This window comes from Eutrigla gurnardus (assembly GCF_963514095.1).
Source record: "Eutrigla gurnardus genome assembly, chromosome: 2".
NCBI classification, from domain to species: Eukaryota; Metazoa; Chordata; class Actinopteri; order Perciformes; family Triglidae; genus Eutrigla; species Eutrigla gurnardus.
In genome coordinates, this window is record NC_139916.1 from 29191542 (window position 1) to 29202154 (window position 10613).

Below are 10613 nucleotides of genomic sequence, written 5' to 3' on the forward strand. Positions count from 1 at the left end.
CTTATTAATCTGATTTAACCTGTGAGCCTTTAGAGGACACAAACCCACGACTGGAAACCATCCTAACAATCTACTTGTGTAATACATGATAATCATCTCAGTGGGAAAAAAAACCTGGCAACCTCTGCTTCTGCGTTGACAAACTCTGGCCACAAGAGGGAGCTCTGGTTTATCAGATAACGGCTGGCGGGATGTCTGAAGACGTGTTTGCAGACATCATGTGTTGTGGGAAATATGAAAATTCAGAAAGCCAAAGATTTAGATGAATTAAAGAAAAACACTTTTTACTTTAACTATTTTGTACTTTTTTACGTTTACACTCAATGGCTGATTGATTTATTCATAGATTATCAGATACAGAAACAAAAGGGATGTTAACGTTTCCAACATGGTGGCAAGATGTTCCAATCTAACAAAACATAAAGAGGAAAAAGATATTCAACAAAAAACTAAACAAAATCACAATTTATGAAAAATCAAAAAGAACTTCCCCAATCAAAATAAATAAAGACAGCTAAAATAAAAATGCTTTCAGTATGTTCTTCAGATTTCTACGTGTATTCCAATACATAACGTAATGCCTGTGATTGACTTTACATGCAAACATCTGATAAACTCTTATCATAAGATGCTTTACTGGACATTTAACAGTCTGTAGTCATGGACGGATTAGGGCACATTGGAAGAATAGTGGTAGTTTTGCATCTCTACATTTCACATCTCTTTGTCATCATTTTGCTTCTGTTTTTGGTAATTTTGTGCCTTTTTATGGTCGTTTTGGTTTGTAGTTTTCTTTGTCACTTTGTGGTCATTTTGTATCAATTTGTAGTCTTTGAAGATATTTATGTTTTGTTTCTTTTACATTGTTTTGAATTTCTTTTTTGTAATTTTGTACTTGGTACCTGGTCCTCCTCCATAAAGGAGCAGATACTGGTCCTGGTGCTGGGTTGATGTCCAGATCTCCTGGTGTACCTGCCGATCTCCTGGTATCTCCTGCATGCTCTTGAGACTTTGCTGGGAGACTCAGCAAACCTTCTTGTGACCTCATGTATGGATGCAGATCCTGGAGGAGCGATCACTTCTACGTTTAACTGAGTTTAACTGACTTGGTGTTAGACTAGGAAATGTTCCCTTCATTTAAAATAATCAATACTGACACTATACTGTATGTCACTTTGTAGTCGTTTTGTGTCTCTTTCTATGAGTTTTGTGTGGCTTTGTGACATCAAGTTAAAAATATTAGCAGTAACTTCAAATAGAAGCTCCATGTGTGGTCATCATGTAGTAAAGCCTCACAGCAAAACCTGGACCTTGTGCTGATTTTTCTTTTTCAAGTGAAGATCTGGAAACTTCTTCCAACACTGATGTTCACCTTGACTTCATACCATATTCACATTCACAATACAATCACACGTTTACATTTACGGACACCTTTCATGTTTACTTGTGTCTTTTGTTTCTCTCATTGACATAGATAAATATTGACACATATATATATATCATTTTTATTTATTTATTATTATTATTATTATTATTATTATTATTATTATTATTATTATTATTATTATTATTATTATTATTATTACGACTATTAGGCCTATAGTATGTTCACCTAGTAGTGGTGGGATGTTCCGAGCGGTCCCTGAAGGCAGCAGCAGCAGCAGCAGCAGCGGAGTGGCTCAGCCCACATGTGTGCAGTTTGTTTATAACGGGCTGAGTCCGCCGGTGACCCGACACTGAACTGACCGGTAGCCGCATCATCTCGTCCGGGATCCTCCTGCTCTTCAGCCGCGGTGGAATAATAAGCGACGCTGCTCAGATCTACACTCACACACACACACACACACACACACACACACACACACACACACACACACACACACACGCACACACACACACACACAAGCATTCGCTTCTGACCGGTAAGTTTAACGCAACAACTTTTTTGTGTTTTTGTGAAATGTTTGAGTGAATGTGCGTCTGCGTGAAACTGATGATGGTCACATCTTTGATGATGACCTCACGATGAGCATCATCACGTTTATAATTTTCATATCATAACTGGGCTGGTTCGTGTTTCTTCTTACTTCAACTATTAAAAACTCGTCCTGGAGTTCGAGGAGCTGTGCTGGTTTTTCCAGGCGTCCTTGAAGTCGATGCTGTGGTCGTGTCACAGTTCCAGGGTCAGTGAAATATAACTTGAGAGGTTATATTTGCGGTTCGGGGATTTTAAATAACGTTGTCATGTTGAAGTAGTTCATGTTGCAGATTCTGGTCACACATGAAGAAGGATGTGACCAATGAGCTCTCAGGAGGGTTTACAGGTGTTTCAGTGGTCATTGGCATTTCCAGTCCTTGTTTCCTTATTTTTCATTATTTATGAGCTTCCAGGAGTTTTTGAAGGTGTTAAGGTGGTCATTGAGAATTGTCCAGGCATCCTTGCAGCAGACTCTGTGGTCAGTGGACATGTTCCAGGCTCATTGAAGAACATTGGTGGTTATTAATGGGGTCCCAGGAGTTTGTCAAGGAGTTTAGGTGGTCATTGAGAAGTTTCCAGGGGTACTTGGAGCAGATTCGGTGGTCACCTGCACATTCCAGGGTCATTGTAGAGTTTGTAGATTATAAATGAGCTTCTTTGAGGTTTTGAAGGTGTTTTGTGATCATGTTTCAAGGGTAGAGACCAAGGATTTGGTGGTCATCAGATGTTTCCACTTTTTTTTGTTGAAGAGTGTAGGTGGTCATTGAGGAAATTCCAGGGGTCCTTGTATGAGTTTTGGTCAATGAGCTTGTTTCAGGGTGTGTTGTGGGATATTTTGGGATTGTTAATGAGCTTCCAGGAGTTTCTGAAGGAAGATATTTTGGTGTTCATCAGAAGTTTTCAGAAGTTTAGGTGGTCAGGGGACATTCTAGGAGTCATTGTAGCACATTCTGTGGTCATTTGACACATTCCAGGGTCATTGAAAGAGGTTATTAATTAGCTTCCAGGACGTTTTGAAGGTGTTTTTGTAGCCATTGAGTTTCAAGGTAAGATGTAGAGGTTTGGGTGTTCACCAGGAGTTTCCAAGAGTTTAATGAATGATTGAGGACATTCCAGGGTCCTTGTGGACGTTTTGGTGGTTCTGGGGTTTCTTTGTGGTCACTGAAATGTTTCAAGGTGTTTTGAGGGGATTCCTCAAGATGAGGAACCGTTTTTTACTTGATTGAGAATGAAATCCCACTGCGTTTAAATCTCCACTAACACACCGGCTACATTGCAAAGCATCCGCTGCTTCAAGTGTTTATGTTTCCATGAGCCGGTGAAATGATGATGATGATGATGAGTCCAAACATGTCCCACAAACCTCCAGCTGACTTTACTAAAGACAGTGTCTCTGTCTGTCTGTGAGTCAACCTCCCCCAATTGTCCCTGCCTTTCCTGTTGTGGAGTTCAACTCTCCCTCTGCTGTACAATCTGCTGTTTCCTGTGTGTGTGTGTGTGTGTGTGTGTGTGTGTGTGTGTGTGTGCGTGCATGTGTGTGTTTGTGTGTGAGTGTGTGTATTGTTTTCCTGGCTGCATTGTGTCATTGTGTCTCCTCTCAATCAGTAGTGCTGCTGTAGTGATGACAATGGTGTGACACTGCTTTAGTGAGACTTTATACTCCACAACTCTAAAAAAAGGCACTGCACTTAGCATATATATATATATATATATATATATATATATATATATATATATATATATATATATATATATATATATAAACTCAGTGTGCAAAGTGTCTGTGTGTAACCAATGGATGAAAAAAACGTGAATAAAATGGACTCAGTGTCCAAAGGCCTTCACCCTGAACACTCCTTACACACCCGGACTGAAGATTTACCAGAACAAGAAATAACAAAGCTTTTTATGTTTTAAAAGATGTTTTTTCTGTCCGTTTTTGCCTTTTATTGAGAGAGAGAGAGAGGGGGATGGCGGTGTTGCAGAAAGGGCCGCCGGTCGGGTTGGAGCCCGGACCGCGGCGGTGAGGGCTTCAGCCTCGGTATGTGGGGAGGCAACTCTACACTGAGCCACCCTGGTGCCCCACAAGGCTTATATTCTGTCTGTGTGTGAAGTGCAGCAGTGAAGTGAATCTCAGAGCTGTGTGTCACTGACACTTCCTCCTCCAGCGGAGAGCAGCGTCACGCCAGCGCTGTGGCCGCCAACAGAAAGGCCTTTCTGGCCTCCAACAGTCCGCGGCTCGGCGTGCAGCAGGCAGGTTGCTGGTGTTTTTAGAAGCAGAATCGAGTCGTGGCTCCGTGACTAGAATCAACAAAAGGCTTATCTGATGGCAGCCGGCCAAAACAGAAGTGGAGCTCACACAGCGACATGGCGCTCTTTTCTGATTTGGGATCTTGTTCCCCCGACCGTTCTACTCTCTACGCTTGTTTCTTGTCCCACAACGTTTTGGGAGTTAGAAAACAAGACCTCATGAGTGAACGCTGTAGAAGACCTTCAAGCGTTTCAGAAGTTGGATGACACTTTTACAGGATATCACGTCTGTGCACCAGAGCTCTTCTGATTCCAAACTGCTCATCAGCTGCAGGAAAAGACACTTCCTGTCATCTGGAACTTTAAAGCATCATGATTTCACGGGTCCATTTTTCTTTTCTTTGAAGCTGGTGAATAAAAACACACCAAAAAGAAGCACAAAAACAATCTGAATATGGTTTCACTGACTTTCCCCTGCTGTCTAAAGTCTGTGTGCTGCGTTTCCTGCAAGACTTACAAACACATTCCCTCTCACACTTCCATGACATACAACAACCCGACGTCTGTGTTTGCGCGTTATTGCCGCCTCTTGACTTTCCAGCTCGAGACGTCGGCAGGTCGACACATGCAGGCCGTGTTGGGATGGAAGCTGCAAGCTGTCAGTCACAGGTGCCTCTCACCTCCCGACACAAGCCTGAACTATGCTGAACAATGTGTTTCCCGTCGTTCCTCTTTGATCGCGTCCTCCAGCTGACCAAAACACGCCTCGCAAATGTGCTTCTCGTTCTCCGTGGCCGGAGGTTGCACATCCGTTAAATGTGCTGTCTGCTCTGTTCTTTCTGGGTCGGCTGCCAGCTCCTCGTCCGTCGCTGCTCCTCAGCGGGACGGCGGTTGTTTCAGGCTCCCCGAGGTGTTCGGATCAACGATCCGCCTTCTTGTTCAACCGGCCAGCAGTAAATCACTTTCTAGCCGGCGCTTTCTTGTCCCTGCATTTACAGCATTTTTGAGAATAATATGATAAATGATTTCCTGACACATAACGCCCATGGATATGGATTCCCAGCGTCATGTCCCAGAACATCAACATTAGATCTTTAAATTGGTTGTTGTGTTCAACCAACAGGCCAAATTATTCTAATGATACATTGGAGGTGGAAAAAGAGAATATTTCCTTGAACTCATCTACACGATGAAACATGTATCATTTATTGACATTAAGGGATCATTGTATTAATGTTATTGAATTATTACATAATAATAAAATACAATTCACAGTTGATCTGAACTGCAGATTATTTTCTCATGAATTTCAGAAAACAGAAAGAAAATGTCTGTCTTAATCTTCTTATCCATCTTTAAATTGTCAAAGTCAGTCAACAATCATATCATATCAATCATACTCATTAATAGTTAGATATAACCATATCTAACTATTATTAACCATAATCCAATTAATAAAAAATCAGTTAATTGACTAATTGTTTCAGTACTAAAGTGTGTGTGTGTGTGTGTGTGCTTTTACATGTGTCACTGCAGTGGTGTAATATCAAAATAAAAGACTCTGTGAAGGTTTTATTTGACCTTTAACGTCTCCTCACGTCTCGGAGGCCGCCGCGGCACAGACGCAGAGCCAGGCTTTCCATCACGTTTAATGGCGGAGAGGTCGGCGTGCAGCGAGTCGGCCCGATTCACCAAGTCACCTGTAACCTGCTGTTCTCCTCGGTGGGGCAACGTCACAGTGGAGCAATAATGGACATCTCCTCCCACATTCCTGGGATAACTCCAAGATGCAATAAATCAGACTCGTATTACCTCGTGGAATATATTAAGTGTAGTTAACTGTGTGCTGAGCTTTCATAGAGTTATTGATCCATAAAAGAGACTCAATTATTGATTTCGTGAAAATGAAAACCTAATTAATGTGTGTCACTACTAAAGGTGAAAATTGCGCCACAGTCTACCTTAAATTCTCACACAAAAGCTGGTAGTAATAACATATAATAGAATATATTAATAGCAAGGGGTGTGGCCAGTTAGTGAAAAACATAACAGCTCACATGGCGATGTGTAATTATAATGCCAAATATGTTTTTCATCAACCTGTTAATAGCAGTATATTTTCACATTAAAAGCCTACAAACAACATGAAGGCTGGAATACTTTTAAGGTGAACATCCTGCTGTAATAGTTGTAGTAGTAGTTTCATTACTGCAGTGGAAATTAACATTAGACTAGATTCAATATCTATTTAAGATATTATGGTGAAATCGCTTTCAACACTCATGATGTCACCGCTGGCTTTCATAAGATTTTGGGTCCTGAACTGAAAACATTTGCTAATTCCCACTTTAGCTGACTTCCATTACTGATATTAATAATTACACTAATTAATAATCCAAGGTTTATACCATAAACATCTGTATACACTGTGAATCCCATAGATGCCTACTGGCTGATTTATATGTAATGTTGTGCACAAGATTTATGACAAAAGCCTAGCGTTACACCCCGACCAGCTGCACACACAAACACACACACACACACACACACACACACACACACACACACACACACACACACCAACCTTATGTCACCCTGTCACTGCTAATGAATGAAATCTCTTTTCCTTTTAAAGAAACCCAAACTTCCCACCAAGTTTATTAAATTCCCACGGACATGAAATCATGTCTTCCTCCGTTTATTATTCCCAAAGAAAGAACTGGAATTATGTTATAATTGCGATTTGTTGCCATTTCTGCAGATGTACAGAAATCTTCTTGGGTCCCATTTATGTTGTTAAAAACACCGTTGTATGTTGGCTTTGGATGTGTGTGAGGTATGGATATTATTTTCTTCCAGATACAATAATAATAATGGTTTCATCTTGTATCATATGTTTTTTAAATTCTACTAATCTAAAAGTAAATGAAGAGTCAAGTGTCGTAACCTGTTCCAGCCACCCATAGTTTGGTATGGATTTTGACACGAGGCCTATTCATTTTCCCTCCCAGCTGTGCAATCACCCAGTCGTGGTCTGAACCGGCAGTGACGGCCCCGCCTTTTACCTCGTGGCACTGAATGAGTGATAGCAGCGTTTTTCAGGCTTTCTTGGCGTTTCATCATCCTGTTGTTGCCTGTTCAGTCTGATCCCAGAGGTTACCATCACAAAATAAAACACTCAAAGCCCTCACATGCAACGAGACCACAGCATAAACATGAACTCTGCAGACACGCCACATTGATGAAGAGCCCAGAATAACATCCTCTTCATCCTCCGTGCAGCGTCTCGTATGATTAAACAAACCCTTTTTCTTTTTCCTCAACCCACAGTGATCTGGCTCTGGGACAAACACACACACACACACACACACACACACACACACACACACACACACACACACTCTCTCTTGTGAGGTTGAAAAATTCCCCACCTTGGAATGCACCAGTGCCTTTACCACAAAGGACATAAAACATAGTGAGAGAATGCAGTCATTAGTTGTTAATGTAATGTAGTTCTACCAGCCCACCTCACTGTCGGGACACGCCCACCTCACTGTCGGAACAAGCCCAGCTCACTGTCGGGACACGCCACCCTCACTGTCGGGACACGCCCAGCTCACTGTCGGGACACGCCCAGCTCACTGTCGGGACACGCCCACCTCACTGTCGGAACAAGCCCAGCTCACTGTCGGGACACGCCCAGCTCACTGTCGGAACACATCAACATCACTGTCGGAACAAGCCCACCTCACTGTCGGGACACATCAACATCACTGTCGGAACAAGCCCACCTCACTGTCGGGACACATCAACATCACTGTCGGAACAAGCCCACCTCACTGTCGGAACACATCAACATCACTGTCGGAACAAGCCCACCTCACTGTCGGGACACATCAACATCACTGTCGGAACAAGCCCACCTCACTGTCGGGACACATCAACATCACTGTCGGAACAAGCCCACCTCACTGTCGGGACACATCAACATCACTGTCGGGACACGCCCTTTGAGTCAGGGCGGCCGCTGGCTGCGTGTAGATGCATTCACCGAGGGTGGGGAACGTTCAACATCACAGCAGCAGTTGCGTTAGACTTTCTCGTTGTCCATCATTTTTGACGAATAAGGTTGTTAAAATTCCATCATAATCCAATGTGTCATTTGAATTTTCAGTTTTTAATTGTAAGAAGACAGAGCATCGGCATATTTAAATCCAACATACTTTTTGTAAAGTCCAGTGAATGTTTCCTTACAGTCCGCTAGCTGTCTGTTCTGTGTGCTTCATCCACAGCCAAGTGGATCAGACAACGCTCACGGTCACTTTGTCAACATTCAAAGCTTCTTCTGAGGTTTTTGGAGGACGCTTAAAGAGTTTGTGAGGGCTGTTTTTAAAAGGCTAAACACCAACAGTTCTGGAGGGATGCAGATTATTTCTAGATTTAAACATGTTGTTTCATGTCAGTGACCCGTGTGAACCAAGTTGTTCCACTAAACACGTCCAAGTATCTGTTTACTTGTGGCATTTTTGTTTTGTTTCAATTTCATAATCATTTTATCCCGCAATGTTTTTTTTAAACCTAACTATGTAGTTCTGTAGCGTCTGTTTCAAACTGTGACCAAAAATATCTTTCCCTGAAAACATAATTTAGAATGAAGTTTAGTTTAGTTTTAGCAAATTCACTCATTCATTCATTCACCCCGTTAACTATTTCAACCATGCAATTCACTCAGTTTCTTTCATTGCAAATTGTGATCGTAAAGATGTTTTATTCAATGCTGTGGAAGTCTTTTCCCGTGTGTGAGCGTGTGTGTCCGTCCGTCCGTCTGTCCGTCCGTCGGTCCGTCCTCCAGGCGATGTGCGCTCACAGACTTAAGATGGTTATATATATACTTTATATATATATATATATATATATATATATGGGGAATATTTAAAGTTCATACTGACTAACGGACAGAGCAGACCACCCAGTCAGCCTCAGATAAGTGTCTCCATCCCCGAGGACGTGACAGCTGAGCAGCACAGGGTTCGCATATCAGCAGAGGATGTTCTGCCTCCAGCCGAAGGTCAGGACCCAGTGTGGGTCACTGGCCTGGTTCTAGTGGGGCCCCTGCACGACAACAATGGAGGAGATTAGCTCTGAGCGCTCACCCTGTTCACCATGAGAAAGAGAGCCGTCGGGTCCCACAAGGTGAGAGACGGAGAAAACTGAAACAAACTTTGGTGTGTTTTCCAGGATTAGGATCTGCTGCATGACAACAGACTCCATCACAGAGCTGAAGGGTCTGTGATATCCAGACTGCATGTAAGAAGTGGACGTAGTCATGGTGATGTCACCCATTGGTGTGTGATTTGTTTTGAAGCCTCAAGTTTGGCTTTTTTTTTTTTTGGCATTTGGCAAATGAAGGAAGTGACCATATTTGGACTGTGGAGGAGCGACGGGTGGATCTGATGAACACAAGCAGCAGAGCAGCAACCTTACTGGATCTGGATCCATCTGGATTCTGGTGTGAAGCTGCTAACAGTTAGCTTCATAATTCAAGGTCAACTTTGTTGACGCTATCTTAGTAGCTAACTGTATTGTTAGCATGTTAGCGTGATAGCAAAGCTGCAGTAGCCACCTGCCAATCAGAAGGTAGCCCCGCCCTAAAGCATCCCCTGCTATATGCTCTATTTGACTCTAAATGGGACCATAGTCCACAGCCTTGGGAAGAGGTCTGGGTGATGGCTGCTGTGGAGCTTCCACCTGAACCATGAGCCTTTCCAAGCCAACAGCTACAGATCCAACATGGAGCAAATATAACCGGCGAGGGCCAGTGAGCACCGGGGAGAAGATCCTCCCACACGGAGTAGAAACTATCCATTATGATACTGTCAGTCAACTAGACTCAAGGTAATTAATGGGAAACACTGGGATAGCTGTGGAAGACGAGAACCGTGGGAGTTTTCCTTTTTTGAGTTTTCGGGCAAACAAAATGGGATGTGACTATTATGTGCAATGGCAATGCTGAAAGACCCATCCAACCAGCCCTACAACAACCTACACAATGCATCAATTCAATTCAATTTTATTTTTTAATGTCATATCACAACAGAAGTCATCTCAGGACACTGAGCAGGACTAGAATATGCTCATGATGTTCAGAGTCAATACAATTTCAAATTCCCAACATCACCCAGGGGCAAGCGTTACAGCGACAGTGGTGTGAAAAACTGCCTTAATCGGATTTTAGGCAGAAATCTCGTGCAGCCCAGGCCCTTGGGTTCCATCTACATTTGGTGTTGGTAGTATGGTAGTAGTAGCATTAACAGTAGTGGTGGCATTAACAGAAGAGATAGTATCAACAGTAGTAGTCCATTTGATTTCATCCCAAAACGTTTAA